Consider the following 21,541-nt stretch of genomic DNA (forward strand, 5'->3'; position numbering starts at 1 on the left):
AAATCTCTGATGCCACATATCCCACAGCCCTCGAGTCTTTGAATATGAATCTCATAATTTAGATTTAAGGATCCTAGACTCGTGGCATATAATCTTATTCTGATGATTTTTAGAAACCGCTAAGAATAGAGGATGACCGTTGAACTTCTGATTATTCACCAAATTGCCACTCGCAATCTTATTTAACTGCGTGATAACTCCCTAGGGTTTTTAGCCCTTTCGCTCCTGGCCGCCGCTAATTGCAGATCTGAGCTTCTTGAACTTTTCTTTGCTTTCTATTTCCTTGAGCCCCTCTGTCAGACCCGGGACAGCGGGACTGCTTATAGATATAGAATGTTCTAGAGTAAGGGATAGCTCATGGATGTACCTTACCTCTTTTGTAACTACTCGAATAGGCGTAGAACTAGCTGCAGTACAAAGAAAACTACCCGATTGTGTTATAGTAGGATTCCAACTGTACTCAGCTAGGACTTTCCATGTAACCCTGTCCCCCCAGATATATAATGGCGGGCAGGGACCCCCTCAAAACAATAATCAACACCTAAGGCAGTACAAACCACACAGGACGTAGGGCATTACGCAAACTCGCGGCCCGAACCTTTCTAAATCTTTGTGTTCCTTGTACCATCGAGTTCTAGAGCAGTCGATCCCTACCAACAAACCCTACTGCTAAGGGTATCCCTGAGCAGGCTTGGCAGTAAACACCGACAGCTGGCGCGCCAGGTAGGGGTTTCGGTGAGTTTACCAATGAATTCGATGGCCGGATCAAGCGACGCCAACAACGTGCCGGAAGGCACAACCCTCGTTTTCGGTTCTTGGGCATGTACGGCTGACGGAACGGGAGGCTTCTCCAGCCACCTTGTCACGCCTAACTCGCCCAAATCGAAAATCGCTCCCAACTCGCCGACATCCGCGAGTCCGCGGATCTCGACGAGAAAAGAGTTCCACCCGAACTCGACTCGGACAACCCGGAAAACGTGACAACTGAAAACCAAACTCTTGGTTTGGTCGAGTTCGACACAAATTCTAATTCTGAAAAGCCTCAGCTTTCCAAAACTCTTGGAAAATACCTGGCTCATCTCAAGACGATCAAACGCCCTAAGATAAAAAACTTAGATCTACTCGCCGGAGTGGATCAAGTTTCACGATCGATAGAGGGCTGCATTAAACTTGCAGAAATCACTCTCAGCCCATCTGTGCCACAGCAGAACCCTAAAGCACTAAATCCACCGCAGAAGAGGTCGAGCGATATGCTCTCAGGGATCGATCGGGTAAATTCGAAGCTTGCCGACTGCATTAAGGTGGCTGAAAGCACTTTGCAAAACAAAGAGCAGAATTCGGGAGGAGGAATCTACGGGGGAGCTGGTGAGACAAACCCCCGGCTTGTTCGGATGGGACCGTCTATCTCCAGGATACCTCAGAGCCCTTCACCGAAACCTGCTCACACTCGGACTCCGAAACCAGTCGAGTCCAAGTTCGATCAGGATTTTGATCGCTTCATGGACGGCCTCGAGAACTTTGAACCGTTCGACGATCTCGAAGAATGGTCAGACAACATCGAGCTGTTCATAGACGCTATGGCCAGCCCGCCCGAGCATGCTGACGCTCTTTGGGAACTGGCCAAGCTTAAAAAAGGAAAAGCCAATGCTCTAGAATAACCCAGTGATTCAATCTATGATAAACCCTAGATCAAGGAGCCTGAGGGGCTGACTCCTACCCAATCATGGCTACAATGGATGAACGAGAACGCCCTCCATGTAGAGATGGACATACCGCTTCTCGCTCACCCAAAGCATACACACTCTAAAATCGGTGGTCTAACCAACTCCGAATCCGAGTACTCTTCCGAGGATCAGCTGGACAACCTAATCCAATACAGTAAACAAGTCGAGTCCAACTCGGCTCAGAATCTCAAGTCCGATCAGGACTCCCTCCCTAACCTGATTATATATGCAACGTCGCAAGGACGGACGGTGCATCTCAGGAAGGCACAAGATCCCAACGCTTTCGGCTCACAGCCAGCGGATCTACCCTTCCAATAGAGCACTCCTCTAGATCCGTCCTCAGGCAAACAAGACCAAGAAGTTCAAGACCTTTGCCGTGAAATCCTCATGGTTCGTATCGAAGAACCTAAGGGTGATCCCATGGAGCATCTCAACCTCAATGACTACAATTCTGATGATTTCGATGAGTACCTTTCCGACAACATGGAAACTACTCCTACAATCACAGAAGCCCAGGCTACCACCAGTGAGGATCTACCTGCTCTTCCTCCTCCAGCGGTGACTGTCACCGTCCAATTGGACCAGCAGAATCCAGCAGAAGACCTCTACGAACGTCGTCGCCAGCTCAACCAGAAGAGGGCGTTCAGGCGTCAGCGCCTCGCTAACACCCTACAAGAACAACAGGGCGACAACTACGACTACTCCAACTGCGACCTCCACAGTGTGATCAATGTTGGGCGTGATGTGCGCAACATCATCATCTCAAGGAGAAAGGAATGGCAGGAAGTCGAGGCGTACAGCCCTTCATCCAACTACCGCATCCCGCCAAAGGCTTCCGCATCCTTCAAGATGCACAAGCCGGCAACCATTAGTGCCCGTCCTCAGGGTAAACCACGCACCCAGCATCAAGGTGAATCGTCTCAAAGCGGAAACAGGATCAACAAAGTACTCCTACGCAAGTGCTTTATCCACCGAAAGAGCTCTCACATGATCTTCCAGTGTGACTCACTCCGCAAGGCCCTTGGGGCACCTCTCCTGAAGGAGACCCTTCCACGAACCTAGTCGACCCCTGTATCGACTAGTTTTATCTTCAAATAAATTCAGTCATGTAAACCATTGCTCACGTCCAACGAGCAAGGGGTAGGTCTTAAGAGTCAGAGTCTGTCATTTTACAGCTATCGTAATCTCAACAAATCCAAATAAAGTTGATTCCTCATATATCGACTACTTGGTTCTTGCTCACATGACCAATATCCCATCTCGAAAGTCTTGCTCAGCACTAGAGCAGCTATCGAGTAGTCTTTATGGTTCATACTTGAGTGCTTTTTGGGCATTTACGTCTTGGGCAACCCGACGGGGTTCGTACCTAACAGTTCTGTCCTAAAAGATACTCTAGTCCTCTGGTAGGACACCCTACTCACCCCGCTCGAGTAGGTCTTGGATACTCTTTTGGCACCTTCATCTTGGGCAACCCAACGGGGTTAGTACCTAATAGACTTGCCCTAAGAGATACTCCAGTCCTTGGTTAAAAGGACACCTTACTCGCCTTGCTCGAGTAAGTTTTGGATATCCCTTCGACATTTACGTCTTGGGCAACCCGACGGGGTTCGTACCTAACAGTTCTGTCTTACGGATTACTCCAGTCCTTGGTTAAAAGGACAACCTACTTGCCTCGCTCGAGTAGGTTTTGGATATCTTTCTGACATTTACGTCTTGGGCAACCCGACGGGGTTCGTACCTAATAGTTCTGTCTTAAAGAATACTCCAGTCCCTAGTTAAAAGGACACCTTACTAGCCTTGCTTGAGTAAGCTTTGGATATCCCTTCGACATTTACGTCTTGGGTAACCCGACGGGGTTCGTACCTAATAGTTCTGTCTTACGGATTACTCCAGTCCTTGGTTAAAGGACACCCTACTCGCTAGCTCGAGTAGGTCTTGGATACTCTTTCGACACCTTCGTCTTGGACAACCCGACGGGGTTAGTACCTAACAGACTTGTCTTAGAGTTACTCTAGTCCTCAAGTAGGACACCTTACTCGCCCTGCTCGAGTATGTTTAGGATGTTTCTAGAATATTCACATCTTGGTTAACTCGACGGAGTTCAATCCTAACAGTCCTATTCTAGAAATCAATCCAGTCCATTAATAGGACATACTACTCGACACGATCGTGTAGTTTGCCAAACAGTTGCATACTACCTGGGTAACCAAACAAGGTCTATCCTAACTGGTACTCTAAAATAAGTCGACACAAGCTTCCTGCTTGCTTAGTTTACTATTGAAATCTCCGATACAGAATCTTTTTGCCTCGAGTACTTGACGGGTATTACTCGCTTGCTCGAGATACAAAGAGAATTCCTATTCTCCCTTAGTACTCTGAATAGCTGACGGGAGTTGCCTGTCTTCTTATCTATCAAGAAATTTCTTATACCTCCTAAATACTCAATAAGAGTTCTTCCCCCATTTTGTCAACAAAGTCCGCATTAGCTGTGTGCTAATTGAAAATTTTCCTCCAAAAAAGGAAATCTACTCTAAGCTACGACTTTTTTCACCTTCTAAGCGCTATTCCCACTTGGTTAATCCCGAGGGATTCAATCCTAACCGGTTAGCACCACGGATTCAGTCCAGAATCATAAAAACTCGACCCTAATCGAGAATGCCTTGCCTATTAAGGCACCTACGGATACAATTCCATGTATATGCTTTCATGACTGAGTGGGCCCGATGCTGCCTATACTCAGGATCCTCGAGTACAACTACTCGACACATCAAAGGATTCCATAATCCAAATACTAAACGAGTACTTAACATTACAACAAATATCCAGTATTTGTTTCACAGTACTACCGGCCCACACGCCATTTCAATTACAAGAAAAGATCAAGGAGACTTAGCCTTGCTCAAGGACCCTACTATCTGATCAGCCACCCTGGAAGTTTCCGCCAAATACTGACGGAACTGATCCTCCGTACAGTCAGCTTTGGCTCCTCGTCCAAGGGCGTCCAGACGAGTGGTTGGCCAATAAGACTTCACCAGCCCAAGCACGTGACCTACGTACTGACGGGTAATGTGGGAGACAAACCTCTCGAAGGCTCCAGGCACCCTGCGAAGCCTCATAGCCAACGTTAGCGGCTCACCTCCATCTTGTTGTGGGATATCCATGGCCTCCATCACCTCCAGGGCGGCATCTCTGACTTCTTTCAGCTCCACGAGCTCCTGCTGCATTGAGTCTCGAGATTATGATAAAGTCTTGAGCTGTTGCAGCATGGATGCAGCCTCTCGGTCAAAGTCCTCTTTGATCTTCTTAAGCTTCTCTATCTCATCTGCGTTTCGATACATAAAAATCTTTAAATCCAGTACCAAGCTTTCCTGAATCTCTAAAGATTTGGCACAAGCTATGTACTCAATTAAAAAGAAAATCTTATAAACACCAAGCAGATCTACTAGTCGAGTGCATATCAAATGCTAAAGACTAACCTTTCTTTGATTGGGAGAGCTTCTTTAGCTTCCCCTCAAGAGCAGTCTTTTCAGACAAGAGCGTTTTAACCCTCTCTTTCAAGGCATTCAGCTCTGTCTCATCTTGGGACTGGCCACCCTTCCATCCCAATGCTTCCCGCAAAAAACAAAAAAGGTCAGTATACCACTCGATCTACTACAAAAAGTACTCGAGGTATTCGATTACTTACTCCCAGCAGCTTGAAAGCAAGATCCACCTTATCTCGCGGCAAGACACTTCCCGATATGACCTGGGAAGTACTCGCCAGCACCTCAGCCATGCCCCTTTTAGGCATTTTGTCAATCCTCCCTACAGTATTCCCTGTGTTTTGGGAATCTACAGGAAGAACATGCTACTTAATCACACTAAGGGCAAATAAAAGGATACCTCTCTATAAGGTACTACAAGCTTACCTGCAGGGGTCTCCACAGACTGCTTATCATCGCCTCCCTCAGGAAGCTTCTCGCCTTCTCCTTCTCCTGGAAGCCTGTCGCTTCCGCCATCCTCTGGGATCTCCTCATTGGCCCTCTCAGGATCTAGTAGTGGAGAATCCAGAAGCATAGCGTTGGCCATCACCTCCGCATCATGAGCACTCATCTCAGGAGTACTCGGGGGCTTCCCCAGCCCCAGCTGAGAAGCCGAGTGGCTCTCAGCCCCCACGTCCTCTCCCAGGACCGCGTCTCTGCAAGGACAAAGTAGTTACAAACTACTAGATTCAAAACAGATCCTACACATACAAGTTCTAAAGAACTTATGCAGGAGCTCTTATTAGGGCAAACCCCTTGATGCCAAATTTGCGGGTAGGCTTTGCGATCACGGCCAGCTTACCCGCATCGATGGTCTTATCCACATCAGAACTACTCACTGAAGGAGTAGCTCTGATCCCACTTGATGGGTCCACTGTGGTGAAGGGGACAGTTTGTCCCACCGCAGTATCATCTCCAGATGATGAGGTCCGTGGCATCTTAGCCGCCGGACTTGGAAAAGCAAAAACACAAATCAAAACTTGCAAATCGACAACTAGAAAGTACTCGATTGCAAAATAACTAGCTACTTACCTGTCTCTTGTAGTGTGGGAGGAGCTGCTACGCTTCCTCACCACTGACCGAGTACTCCTTGGGCGCTCGGTCTGGATATCAGCACTTGGAGTGGGGCTGTGCTTCCCATCACTCCTTTCCCCAGATGCTGCCTCATCTACACAACCAAGTCTGGACATCAGTCCTATTTATATGAAACCTCATATGTGCATACTAAGATTTGATTAACAGATCGAGGAAATGGGAAGAACAAAAGGGCGAATAAATGCCTGGTAGCGAAGGACTACTCTTAAAGCGATCCACGTCCTCCTACAGAAAGCAAATCCTATCAGATTTACACTATGGTAAAGTACTCGATTTCTACGTATCAACTGCTCTTATCAAGTACCTGCTTCGGTGGATTCGCAGTAGAAAATGTACCAGGAACAACTGGGATTTTCTTTACATTCTTCAGAAGTCGTTGTACTCGACTAAAAACTACATCATCCGAGATCTCTTCCTTTGAGTATCTCGATGGATCAGTCGTTCCTTGGTACTGAAATCCAAGCGATTCCCGAGCCTGCAAGGGCTGGATTCTTCGCTTCATCTAGTCAAACATGACTGCTTCCCCAGTCAACATATTCTGCCTCAAAACGGCAATTCATTCGAGAAGTTGGGGGATCTGGCGCTCGTCGACTGTTTTTTTATTCCATTCAGGCCACCGAATTGGTGCGCCTGGAGTAATTGATGGAAAGCTTCCTAATAGGTTCTCGATAAAGAACCACTTGGGCTTCCACTCGATTACTTTATTGCTAAGTTTATAAGAAATATATTCTCTATCTTTCCATTGCCTAAGTTGGATACCCACATCTCCTACTACATCTAAAACAAAGGAGTAGGGCTACGGCTTCAAATGGAAAAGGTAGTGGAAGTGTTCAAAATGGGGCTCGATTCCCAGGAAAGCTTTGCACAAATGCACGAAGATAGAAGTATGAACAAAGAAATTGGGGGTCAGATGATGCAACTGAACCCTGTAGTAACGGAGGAGCCCAGAAAAGAAAGAAGAGCAGGGAAACCCCAATCCCCGTTCCAAGTACGGAGTAAAAGCAACAATTTCCCCCGTATTTTCATACGGATGATCCTTCTCCAAGGTAAGACGCCACTAGATAGTAGATCTGGGAGACAAAAGGTCTTTCTTTACCAGTGACTCTAAGTCAGATTGGGAACACTTACTTGTGTTCCACTCTTCATCGCGGGTTGGCTCCGAAGGCGCACCCTTCCCCTTGGTTGCCTTCTTGGGTGCCATCCGGAAATCCACAGATTGCTTCACGCGCATAAACTGGCGGAAACCCTAAGAGGAAGATGGGGAACAACAAGGAGCAAGAAGTTTTTGGATATGGGAGCTCAAGAGTGAAAAACATATCTGAGAACAATAAAAGTGAATGGCAGCCAGTGGGGTAAAAACCTAAATTACCGTTCCATTTTATAACATCGGTGGCAGTATGGTAAAACACCCGACAGGCCAATAGTCAGTTGCAAATCGTAGAAAAAACATGATTTAAAAGAGATATTCCTTTTTCTGAGATTACATTCTGGAAAAGAAAACACTCACATCCCTAGTCGACTATTCGACACTCTTTTCCTTAACTGGGATTACATTCCAAAACAAGGATAAGTACTCGACATAGTACAACTACTCGACATTACAACCCGAGTACCTTTTTCTAAACTAAACTTTACAATGACTCAGACCTGCATGCCCATCGCCTGGATCTGTTGGAGCTTCTAGTCGACGTCTGCTGCAGCTAGATCGGCCCGAGGCCATGACAAAGTACAAACTTGTTATTCCCATTAAGGGAATAATGATACTCGTACTCTGGGAGAAAAGTTTCAAGAGTATGGAGACAGATTATAGTAATCACCTCGTAAGTCCTCTTGTAGCATCTTCTGGAGAAACTTCTCATTCTCCCATAATACGTTGTGGCAAGATTAAGCTTCCCACCAGAGATGTCAGTTCTTGGGCACCTAGAAATAGGCAACCCCGAGGATGTGACACAACAAGACTCAACCCAGCAACCCCAAATTTGCCTCATTGGATGATACAAGGACATGATGACCAGCATGGATCCGATGAGAACATTGGGGATGCAGGAGGAGGCAGCAGAGACTTCTCTTGTCACTCGCAAGTTCTCTTCTAGCATCTTTTGCTAGGAAGAACTACATAAATCTCAGGAGGGCGAGAGCAAGAACACCAAGGAAAAGCCATGGCTGCTACAGTTCGGTACTTCTGCTAAGGGCCTCTTCCCTGCCTTTTATAGCCATAAGGGAGCTTACTGAGGAGAACTCGTGAATCAATAGTGCACGTTTCACAGACGCATTCATGGCTGCATTCACGGACACAGTCAAAGATGCAATAATGCAGATTATCCAAACAGTAACGTCCCACGTGAGCACTAAATAAAGAGTCGTACATCCCGGGTTTTATTCCTGAAGTTATTTCGGGTGCAATCAGTGTGGCGGATCCAATTGTATCATTTTTCTGAGATTTTACCCGAAAAATAGGTCTTTTCGGATTCCGGATCTGATGAATCATGCAAATAATCTGAAGGACAAAATCTGATGCCACGACTTAAATCCTTAATTCCAAATCTATGCTCGGGGGCTACTCGCAGCAAAAGGGATTTTGATTTAAGGCTCGGGGCTGCCGAATATAGGCATCAGAGATTTATTTTTCAAATTTTTTGGAAAATAGATTGAAGTGACCCTTAGCCTGATTCTGCGATTCAACCTAAGGCTCAGGGGCTACTTCATATGGAGCACGAGTACTTCGCGCACCATATATGATCAAGATTTCGGGGCTTGAGCACCTCACAGCCTCGAAGCAAATGGAAGTACTTGAAGGACTACACGATGTACCTGAAGGAAGGACCAGAAGCAACTGGAAGGACGTTCTGACTACTTGAAGTACATGAAGACGCCCAGCCAAGTACTTGACGCCTGCAGGACACGGCTACGAAGAGCTCGGGGGCTTGTCGGACCCGGGACAGCGGGACTGCTTTGTGACACCCTAGGTGTCTGCACTGTAGTTGTGTATTGATTGTATGCATCATGTGCTTAATTGCTTGAAAAAGGATCTTTTTGTAAATATAAAAAGTTATATGTGTAACTATGATTTTATGCAAGGTCCTTTCTGCAGTTAAATTTGAATAGGATGTGAAAATTATAGCTTTTGTGGAGGGTGTTTTTGCAAAATTCAGTGCATTTATTGCTTGGCAGGAATCTTTTCAAATCAGCCTAAGTTTGAAGTGAAATTGTATTGAAAAATACAAAATTCCTAGAATTCAAAATCCCTCTTATGTTTTCAAAATTAGATCTTGAATCTTTGATCAAATAATTTTTTGCACAACATCAAAGTTGTAGGTCTTGAAAAGTTGAACAACTTTCATGTTGGACACTTTTTCATTTGACCCCTATTTTAAAAGTTATCTCTGCTTTACAGTTTGGTCCCTGAAAATTTCAGAAATTACGTTTGGGTCCTTTTCCCCTTCCTCCAGCTAGGCTGCCTGCTCTGTTTTTCAGCGCCGGCTGCCGCCGCCGCTGTGCAGCGCCGCCCGCCCGCCGTGGAGAGCCAGCCAGCGCCTCTGCTTCGCGCTGGCGCCCACGCGTCGCTCTGGAGCTTCTCCACTGCCCTTGGCCTCGCGTTGGTGCCCCCTCTCTTCGCCACACCGCCCAGAGCCGCCGCACGGTCGCCACCTCGCCGTCGCCGTGGCTCGGCCAAGGCTGAGGCTGCCGCCCTCTCCTAGCGCACGCACGAGCCTTACAAAAGCCCCAGCAAGCCATTCTACTCGCTCTTTCGCTTGCTCCGCATTTCCACGCCCCAGAACACGCCGCCGCTCCACCGTGAACGCCGGCGAGCTCAAGCCACCGTCGAACCCACTCCTCCACACTTCTCCGCCCTCAATAAACCCCGTCAATCGCTCCGCCTCATCCCCGCGCAGCTCACGAGCAACTCCTTCTCGCCCAGAACTCACCGGAGCCCCCTCGCCGTCGTAGCCCGACCTCCGCCGCCGCCTGTCCGCAGTGGAACTCGCAGCTCCGCCCCTCCTCTGCCCACGCTGACCCCGCCACTACATCCGCCTCGCCCTCGCGCAGCTGGTCGACCACCTCCCCTCGCCCAACCCTCACCGGAGCACCCTAGCCGCCGTCAAACTTCCGCCGCCGCCGCCCTGCTCCGTCGAGCCGCCGCGTCCGAGCCCCTCCCCGCACCCCAAGACCACCCAGAGGTGCGCCTTGGACCCCTTTAGCCCCCACTCCTGTTTCCCCTCGCCGCCGGTGATCCCCTCGTCGGGATTCGGCCGGTCAAACCCCACGCCCCTCTCTCTGACCCGGCCAGGGACCTCGGGTGAGAAGAATCAAAAACCCAGGGGGTTATTTGAATAGCCCTAGACTCAGTTGAATAGTAGCAGCAAGGGCCCCTTTGTAATTTTTGCTGTAAACTTTGAAATTCCATAGAAATTCGTAGGAAATTCAGAAAAATGTAAACCTTGATGTTTTGGAATCCTTGAGAGTAGCTCTATGCAGTAGAACCATAATATGCTGGGTGTTTGTTGAAAGTTTTTGCTGTAGAAGTAGATTTGTGTCACTAGGTAAATAAAGACTAGTTGTTTTATCTTTTCCTTAACTGATGATTGAAGCCATGTCTGTAGTGAAATTTTTATGGTGGTTTTTTCTTGTAACACTAGTATTTCTATAAAAATTTCGTGGTCATTTATCATGAGTAGCTATTTATTTGATTTAATCATTGTTTAGTAGAATTTAATTATGATAAATAGTTTATGCTGCTGTTAAATCATGAAAATATTTCTGAGTGTTCTCTTTGGATAGCTTAGCTTTTACATGAAGTTTGAGCCCCAGTTCCTGACTAGAACAGAAGTTAAAAATGAATCTTGCTAATCTCATGTCTATTTTGTTTATTTTCTCAGAATTAATTCTATGTAGAAAAAATCATGAAAAATTCACAGTAGCTAATTTATCCCTGTGTAGATCTTCTATTAAATTTTAAGCTGCTGTTTTTCTTTAGTTTAACCTGTGTAATTCAATCTTGTTCTAGGTGTAATCTGAATGATTGAATTGTTATGAATAAATGGCTACATGTTTTGGCATGAATTTTACAGGAGAACTTAATCTGTTCATATTCTGTTTAGGATAATTTTTGCTAAATTTATTACTATTTTTGCTCTGAGTTGCTTATTTATTAAACCAACCTTGATTTAATTGCTTTAGGAATCAACCACCACTCACTTTATGAAGTTAGTATAGCTTTCTTGTGCTGTTGATCATGATGCCTTGTGTAGTTAGAACTGTTATTTAACTACTCTATAAATGATTGCCCATATGTGTTTATAATACTGTTTTTGCATTACATATAGATACAACTGCTTTGTCGGACGGGACGTACGAGCTAATCCCGGATTCCGAAGGAGGTGATCTCGAAGCTCAAGCGAACACTACCGTACTAACTGAAGCCCCGGACCAAAGTTCGAAAGAGCCTAGAGCTGAAATAGTTAGCGATTACCGAGAAGGCAAGCCCCGAACATAACCTATATTTCTAATTATTATCACTTGCTATTTTTATTTACTTGTGCATTTACAGTTCTTAGGATTTGAATTGAAACCCTAGATGCATGATCCTAGGAACTTATGTACTGAACACTAGACTTGAGTTCGACTACTTGTTAAGCTTATAGGACCGGTAAAAGTCGAGTGATTGCCTGTCACTCGCGAGCTATATAGGAACTGTTTGTTTACTTTCTGTTATCAATATAAGGACGACGGACGGGGTCGTGTTCGATATCATGACCTTTGGTGAGACCCCGTCTGTGTTGATGAACTTGCTAAGGTCGCGGTGTGTGGTAGTGCTGGTTAAGTTTTTGAACGTACTAGCCACATGCCGTAAATATGGTACGCGGTAAGCCTAGTAGCCGATTGGACCGAGGAGTGGATATACCTGACACTCTCTCTTAGGGATAGGTTTTTTTTATGTTGCGCAACACTACGACTAGGAGGGACAAGGTTGGACCTTGGAGCCCTGTAGTCGGGGAGAGTGTTCCTATCCACAAGCTGGAAAGAAAGGCAAACGGTTGTTTGGGAACGACCCGACGGTGTTCCAAACATTTGTGTTAGGTCTGCCTGGCCAGGTTAACAAACTCGATTCGAATCGTCTGCTTCCCACAGTTTGGGATTGCTTGATCTCTTTGCCACACAGAGTAATAAGAGCAACATTATGATATTCAATTTTGATGTTTGCCTAAAGATCTACGATGGTTGATTAGTAGTCGCTTACATAGATTGGTTAATCAACTAGAATCTTGAAAGCTAAAACTTGAAAGTAAGGACCTTCTCTTTATTGCTTTTCAGCAAAAGGAAAACCAGAGCCTCACAGAACCTTGCATAGTCTAGCTAAAGTGGATTAAGTATACCCGTTGACGGTTAAGTCTTATTGAGTATTAGAATACTCAGCCTTGCTGTTGAAAACCTTTTCAGGTATGAGTTTTGAGGATCAGATCGCTAGCTTGACCTATCCTTGCTCGTTGCCTCCTGGCTGGTCCGTAGAGTGGGATACGTCTTCGGCCGGCAATGACCATGATGAGTGATACCATGCTTGGGCTAGCTTGGTATACTTTTGCGACGTGTTGTAGCCGTCGTGTTTTATCTTCCGCTGTTTTAACTCTGGAGTTTTACACTTAAGGCTTGTATAACTGTTTTACTAAAGTCTGGTTTTGTAATAATGGTCTGAACTGGATTGTAATCATTACTATGCCTGTGTTGTAAAATTGTGGTTGTAATATCTCTGGACTCGCCTTTGTGCGGGGTATGCTTGTTCGATCCGAGAACCGGTGGTTGTATCGGGACGTTACCCGACAGATCAAGAATTGTTCCGTTTGAAGTGCGTTTGAGCTAGTGTTGCCTTTATGGTGATGGCCTGCGCACTTGAGCCGGGATAATTCAGGTGGTTCTGCCACAGCTGGTATCCGAGCTGCAAGCGTACACCAGATGTGTTGGAACCTTAAAAATTGCTTTCCATATAAAATTGGAACAACAAGGTATTTCGGAAAACTACGTTGGAATCGTTAAGGGTTGTGCATAGAACGTAAAGTCCTAGGGAATTTACAGGAATTACTAGGTGGCTATTTATGTATGGTTTATGTTATCTGACTTCCAGCACTTTACATTTTGTCAAACCATACTCACAAGCAACCCTTAATTTTTGTAACAACGCACCTACGTGAGCTAAGAAGGTAAGGATCCTCAGTCAGCTAAGCGAGTCTGACCTTCCCGTCGGTGATGCGAGCCGAACGCTGCCCTCAAGCAGTGGCTTACTTGAGGTGCTCCCAATATACCAACTATTAGTTGTCTATATTGGAAGTAAAGTGTGCTCAGTCAGCTGAGGGAGTCTGACCTTCCCGTCGGCGATGCAAACCGAACGCTGCGCTCAAGCAGTGACCTACTTGAGCTGCTGCCAATATACCGATCTCGGTCGACTATATTGGGAGTAAAGGAACTTGAGAATACGCCTCCGAGTAGCGTATGTTAACGTTGGCCATACGGTGGAAATTGTATGGCTGCCGCTTCTATAGTGAGCGGTAATGTTTGGGGATGCTTTCATGAGTGCTGGCATGAAAGGTTCAATGGATATATATATGTTCTGTCAATCTTCTGCAGGTACACTAACCGTGATTCGATAAATTAAGAACGGTTAGAATGTATCGACTAGCTATATAGGGAGAGCCGTACCTATGTTATGCCACCGTGCTAACCACGTAAGCCCAACGATAGTTGGCAATTGTTTATCTTGCGAGGACGGTCAGGACGTGCATGCATATCTGGTTGATGTTTGATTTGGTTCCTAGTATTTGAAGTTGTTACATAAGCTTTTTAAGGAATTTCTAGTATGAATCCTCATAGATAAGTGTTAGTGTGCTTAAATCATGAGTGAGTTAAATTTTGATTTTAGGAGCATGCTTGTTAAAATGCTTAGCCTTTCTTGGATGAAAAAGATGGTTTTTGAGTCTTGTTTTCATCCTAAGCCCCATCTTGTTGTTATAAGGATCTTTTCATTCCTTAGAATCTCAAATGATGAACCAGTACCAATTGTGGTTTATTATTTTCTGAGTTTAGAACCATATCATCTTTTGAATTAGAATCACATTTGCTTTACCGCAGTGTTCTTAAAGCTTTATTTAAGAAGTCTTGAGATAATCGTATTACTCACATTTGAATCCTTTTTGATTCAGATGGCGGCTTGTCCCCAGATCTTTTGGGATGAGGAGGGAAATGCTCATACCGACTGTCTGTATTGGGAGGGTTTTCTGAGGATTCTGTGGGATACACTTCGTACCTTTCACTACCCAGATCCACCCCAGTACACGGAACGCCAGTTTTCTAAGGGTGGAATTCAGAAGAACCGAGTTACCATGACCATTCCTCAGCACCCCACCTTGGATTGGCCACCTATTGATATTGAGGTGGTGGGATATCGTTTGGTGGACGCTTTTGAGACGGCAACTCTCAGAGCTATCACTACTTTTTGTGAGCACCATCCTGAGGAGGTAGCTACGTATCCTATTGGTTTGTTTCCAGCAGTCAATGCTGGTAATGCAGAGTGGCTCTTCAGGACCACACACTTTGGGCACTTAATTGGAGATATAGCTGAGGAGACTATTCAGGCAGTAGTCAGATATATGAATGCACAGTCTCACTACCAGATACTTCAGCAGCGACACATGGAGCAGGTGATAGACTTAGCCGAGTCCTTCCAGCGAGGTCTTCGTTTGAGGGATACTCAGATTCAGGGACTTCAGGATGCCGTTGCTGGAAGGTATCAGGCCATTGCACAGTTTGAGCATCAGGCTTTGGAGCATAGTGCTGAGATAGTGCAGCGTGATACAGTGATTGGTTTTCTTCAGGGATAGGTGCATGAGCTTCAAGTAGATTGGGCTAATGCCTTGGCCCATATTGGTATGCTCCAGGAGCAACTAGATGTTCCAGCCGCGCCTGCAACAGCAGAAGTGGATCCAGAGCAGATGGAGGGAGTTTCAGAGATTGCTTCAGAGCACGCGCTTGCTGAGCCTAACCCTTAGCCGGACGACTCTTCTTCCGGCAGTGTCTCTTCTGTAGGCAACCTCGACGACTTCTAGGCACCTTAGACTTGTCCTAGATAGTTTGTGTTTTCTCTTGTTGTAGCATATGTACATAGGGAAGAGATGTTGTAAAATAGCCCTAGGGAGGAGTACCACTTGTTGTATTATATGTGGTAAGGGTGTGTGATGCTAGGTTGTAAGAAAAATGCTACTTTGGATGTAATATAAGTAGCGACTACCAGTTTAGAAATCATGATCTTCCTACTTGCCAAATCTCTTCATTTGTGCATTTACACGCTGTTTGATGAATACTAAAACTGTTGCAAATTTTGTGGCATGTGTGCTCATCAAATTTTAGCCTATTGAATCTGTGAGACTATATTTTTAGTCCAATCACTTCTATGATCTCTGTTGATTAACAGCATAGCACAGAACGATGAAGAGTGAATTGCTAGATTATCTTCTTTACCCTTTTGCTCTCAGCATTGAGTATCAATATGATGGAGCATGAAGCTATCTGACAGCTGACCAGTTCTGAGTTTTATGGGTTGCACAAATATGTGTTGTGCATATTGTGCTACACCGCATTTAGTTAAATTCTGCTGATTTAATTTTGCTATCCAATGTATGATCATTGCACTTACCATTGATTTTGGGTGCAAGAGAAATGTATCTAATGGATGTCTTCCATAATTACAGATGGTTGGTCAAACTCGTGGAATGCCTGAAGGCTTCGGCCGTGAGAGTGGCAGTTGATCTCAGCAGCCATCGCCACCACCGTCGAATCTGGCCGAATTAATGGCCATGCAGACTGAGCTGCTTCGCCAGCTGGTCCAAGGGCAACAGAATCAGCCACGCCAACAGCATGGAGGATGGGATGCTCAACCCGCAGGTTACCAGGAGTTCTTTGGTACCCAACCTCCACTTTTCAGCAAAGCTGATGACCCACTGGACGCCGATGCTTGGCTCCGTACTATCAATTCCAAGTTTGCTCTGCTAGCGGTACCTTGTGCTGATGCAAACAAGGCCCACTTTGCCGCCCAATAGCTTCGCGGTCCTGCACGTATATGGTGGGATCATTATTGTGCGATGCAGCCTGCTGAACATATCATATCTTGGGAGGAATTCAGAACTGCCTTCAGATCACACCATATTCCGGAGGGACTAATCGAAAGAAAGTTGAATAAGTTCTTGGTTCTAGATCAAGGAACCCGCACTGTTCTACAATATGCACAGACCTTCAATCACCTGTGCCAGTATGCGGGCCATCATGCTGATACTGATGCCAAGAAACGTGATCGTTTTCGTCATGGCCTCACTACCAAGCTCAAGGAACATCTGAACTTGGTTCAGCCCAATAGTTATAATGAGCTGGTTAATATGGCCATTACTCAAGAGGACTGTTTTACTGCACATCGTGCCGAAAAGAAGTGAAAGGCACCGAGATATCGTCTGGTGCATAATACTCCACCAAGGCCTCCACAGAGAAATGCTCCAATGGGCAGACTTGTTTTTAGGCCGCCTCAGCAGCAAGGAGGATTCAGACCTCCAGTGCCTCAGCAGCAGCAGCAGCAGCAGCAGTCTGGCCAAAGGCCCAATGCCCCACAGTTCAATCGTTGGAATGGCAATAATCGGTGCTATAACTGCGGCAGTACTGATCATTTCACCAGAAATTGTCCGCGACCCAAGAGGTCTGATCCAGGGCAGAACTCCAACCAGAACAACAACAAAGGCAAGGGCAAAAGGCAAATGGTGCAAGTTCGGCAAGGGCGAGTTAACTTTACTACTCTTGCAGAGCTTCCCGAAGGAGCACCAGTAATGACGGGTACTTTCTCTATTCACCATAAACCCGCAGTTATATTATTTGATTCTGGTGCAACTCATAGTTTTATAAGTGCCAAATTTGGAGCAAAAATAGGATTGGACTTTTGCCATACTAAGGGATCTTTTATGATAACAACTCCTGGTGGGAAGATAGCTTCCAATCAAATCACTACACATGTACCCCTTAAGATGGGTAGCAAAGTGATAAAGACAGATTTGATTTTGTTGAATTTAGAAGGCATGGATGTTAGTTTGGGCATGGATTGGATGACTAAACATAAAGTACTGTTAGATATCTCTTCCCGAGCTATCGAGATAGATTCACCACATCATGGAGCTACCATACTCTATCTGCCACAACGAGAGTGCTTCAACTCTTGTGCCTATCCCGCAAAAGAAATTAAGATTGAAGATATCCCTGTTGTGTGTGAGTATGTGGACGTATTTCCAGATGATTTACCTGGAATGCCACCTGATAGAGATATCGAGTTTGTTATTGAACTTCAACCCGGTACCGCCCCTATTTCTAAGAGGTCGTACCGATTGCCTCCAAATGAATTAGCAGAATTGAAAATCCAACTTCAAGACCTTCTTGACAAGGGCTTTATACGTCCAAGTTCTTCACCCTGGGGATGTACAGCCCTGTTTGTGAAGAAGAAGGACAACAGCTTGAGGCTATGTGTTGATTATCGACCACTCAATGCGGTCACTATTAAAAACAAGTATCCTCTTCCCCGCATTGATATCCTGTTTGACCAGTTAGCTGGAGCTAAGGTTTTCTCTAAGATTGATCTTCGTTCTGGCTATCATCAAATTAAGATCAAGCCATGTGATATTCCAAAGACTGCTTTCTCGACCAGATATGGGCTATATGAATATCTGGTTATGTCTTTTGGTCTAACCAATGCCCAGCATATTTTATGTACTTGATGAATTCAGTCTTCATGCCGGAGCTGGATAAATTTGTCGTGGTATTCATTGATGATATTGTGATCTACTCCAAAAATGAAGAAGAGCACGAGCAACATTTGCGTATCGTTCTTCAACGATTAAGAGATCATCATCTTTATGCCAAATTCTCCAAGTGTGAATTTTGGCTGGATAGTGTGAAATTCTTAGGCCATACTATCTCCAGTGATGGTATATAAGTTGATCCAACTAAAGTACAAGAAGTGATGGATTGGGAATCTCCTACTTCAGTTCATCAAATTCGCAATTTTCTTGGTTTAGCTGGATACTATCGTCGATTCATCCCTGATTTCTCCAGAACAGCCAAACCTATGACGGAGTTATTAAAGAAGGGAGTGAAGTTTGTTTGGAATGACAAATGTGAAGAAGCCTTTCAAACTCTCAAAGCTCGGCTCACTACTGCTCCAGTGTTGGCTACACCGGACAATACCAAACCTTTTGATGTCTATTGTGATGCTTCTGGTACGGGACTTGGTTGTGTGCTTATGCAAGACAACCGGGTTATTGCTTATGCATCAAGAGCTCTCCGGAATCATGAGAAGAATTATCCAACACATGATCTGGAGTTAGCAGCTGTTATACACGCTCTCAAGCTTTGGAGACATCATCTTATGGGGACTCATTGTAATATTTACACTAACCATAAGAGCCTTAAATATATCTTCACTCAAGCTGATCTCAACATGAGACAGAGACGCTGGCTAGAGTTGATAAAGGACTATGATCTAGAAGTGCACTATCATCCAGGAAAGGCTAATGTGGTTGCGGATGCACTCAGCCGCAAGTCACAATGCCATTGTCTATCTGTAGAGCCATTTAATGAAACTCTATGCTAGGAAATGATGAAGTTAAACCTAGAAATGGTACCTCAAGGAAGTTTGAACCATATATCTATTGAGCCTACACTTCATGATAGCATCATCATGGCACAATTACATGATGAGGGTATCAAGATCATCAAGGAAAAATTATCCCAAGGTGAAGCCAAGTACAAATGTTTCCGAGTGGATCATAGAGGAGTTCTATGGTTTGAATATTGACTTGTTGTACCTAAGGATCATCAGCTTAGAAAGCAAATTCTTGACGAAGCCCATCTATCGAAGTTTTCGATTCATCCGGGTAGTACAAAGATGTACCAAGATCTTAAACAAAATTTCTGGTGGACTCGAATGAAAAGAGAGATCACCAGATATGTTTCTGAGTGTGATGTCTGTCAAAGTGTTAAAGCTAGTCACTTGAAAGTAGCTGGTACTCTCCAACCTTTACCCATTCCATCCTTGAAATGGGAGGACATCAGTATGGATTTTATTGTCGGTTTACCCAACACTTCGCAGAAGCATGATTCTATTTGGGTAATCGTTGATAGACTCACCAAGACCGCTCATTTTATTCCAGTTCATACGACTTATTATGCCAAGAAGTATGCAGAGATCTATCATGATCAAATAGTCTGTTTGCGTGGAGTTCCAAAGACGATCATTTCTGATCGTGGGGCTCAGTTTATTGCATGTTTCTGGGAGCAATTGCAAGAATCCCTTGGAACAAAATTGATTCGTAGTTCAGCTTATCATCCACAAACTGATGGGCAAACTGAACGAATCAATCAAATCCTTGAAGACATGTTGAGGGCATGTGCTATTCAATATGGCAAGAACTTGGACAAATGCCTAGCACTAGCTGAATTCTCATATAATAACAATTATCAATCCAGCTTGCAAATGGCACCATTTGAAGCATTATACGGTCGAAGGTGTCGAACTCCTTTGAGTTGGTCACAAGCTGGAGAACGCAAAATTTTTGGGCCAGATTTAGTCTCTGAGGCAGAGGAGAAAGTCAAAGTTGTCTAGACTAATCTTAAAGCAGCCCAATCAAGACAAAAAAGTTATGCAGATAAAAGAAGAGATCCTTTACAGTTGAAGGTAGGGGATTTCGTATATTTGCGAGTGTCTCCTACTAGAGGTGTTCAACGCTTCGGTATCAAAGGGAAATTAGCACCCCGATACATCGGACCATTTGAAATCATCGAAACTTGTGGACCCGTTGCCTACCGACTTCGTCTTCCTTCTCAGTTGGCTGCCATTCATGATGTCTTCCATGTATCACAACTCCGGAAGTGCACCAGGGTACCTACTGAGATCCTTGAACCACAAGATATCAAGATTGAATCCGATCTATCTTATACGGAGTATCCAATCAAGATTCTTGACACCAAGGAAAGAAGTACTAGAAGGGAGAAGATTAAAATGTACAAGATCCAATGGAATCATCATACTGAGGAAGAAGCTACTTGGGAGACTGAAAATTTTCTCCAAAGAAACTTTCCCGACTTTCTTAGAACAAATCCAGGTATCAAACCTTTCCATTCTTAGTCTTCCTGTAATCTCGGGGCGAGATTCCTTTTAGGGGGGAAGGCTGTGACACCCTAGGTGTCTGCACTGTACTTGTGTATTGATTGTATGCATCATGTGCTTAATTTCTTGAAAAAGGATCTTTTTGTAAATATAAAAGGTTATATGTGTAATTATGATTATATGCAAGGTCCTTTCTGCAGTTAAATTTGAATTGGATGTGAAAATTATAGCTTTTGTGGAGGGTGTTTTTGCAAAATTCAGTGCCATTTATTGCTTGTAGGAATCTTTTCAAATTAGCCTAAGTTTGAAGTGAAATTGCATTAAAAAAGACAAAATTCCTGGAATTCAAAATCCCTCTTATGTTTTCAAAATTAGCTCTTGAATCTTTGATCAAATAAATTTTTGCACAACATCAAAGTTGTAGGTCTTGAAAAGTTGAACAACTTTCATGTTGGGCACTTTTTCATTTGAGCCCTATTTTAAAAGTTATCTCTACTTTACAGTTTGGTCCCTGGAAATTTCAGAAATTACGTTTGGGTCCTTTTCCCCTTCCTCCAGCTAGGCTGCCTGCTCTGTTTTTCAGCGCCGGCTGCCGCCGCCGCTGTGCAGCGCCGCTCGCCCGCTGTGGAGAGCCAGCCGGCCCCTCTTCTTCGCGCTGGCGCCCACGCGTCGCTCTGGAGCTTCTCCACCGCCCTTGGCCTCGCGCTGGTGCCCCCTCTCTTCGCCACGCCGCCCAAAGCCGCCGCACGGTCGCCACCTCACCGTCGCCGTGGCCCAGCCAAGGCTGAGGCTGCCGCCCTCTCCTAGCGCGTGCACGAGCCTTACAAAAGCCCCAGCAAGCCATTCTACTCGCTCTTTCGCTTGCTCCGCATTTCCACGCCCCAGAACACGCCGCCGCTCCACCGTGAACGCCGGCGAGCTCAAGCCACTATCGAACCCACTCCTACGCACTTCCCCGCCCTCAATTAACCCCGTCAATCGCTCCGCCTCATCCCCGCGCAGCTCACAGGCAACTCCTTCTC

Source organism: Panicum virgatum, chromosome 8N (genome assembly GCF_016808335.1).
Source record: "Panicum virgatum strain AP13 chromosome 8N, P.virgatum_v5, whole genome shotgun sequence".
Classification (NCBI taxonomy): Eukaryota; Viridiplantae; Streptophyta; class Magnoliopsida; order Poales; family Poaceae; genus Panicum; species Panicum virgatum.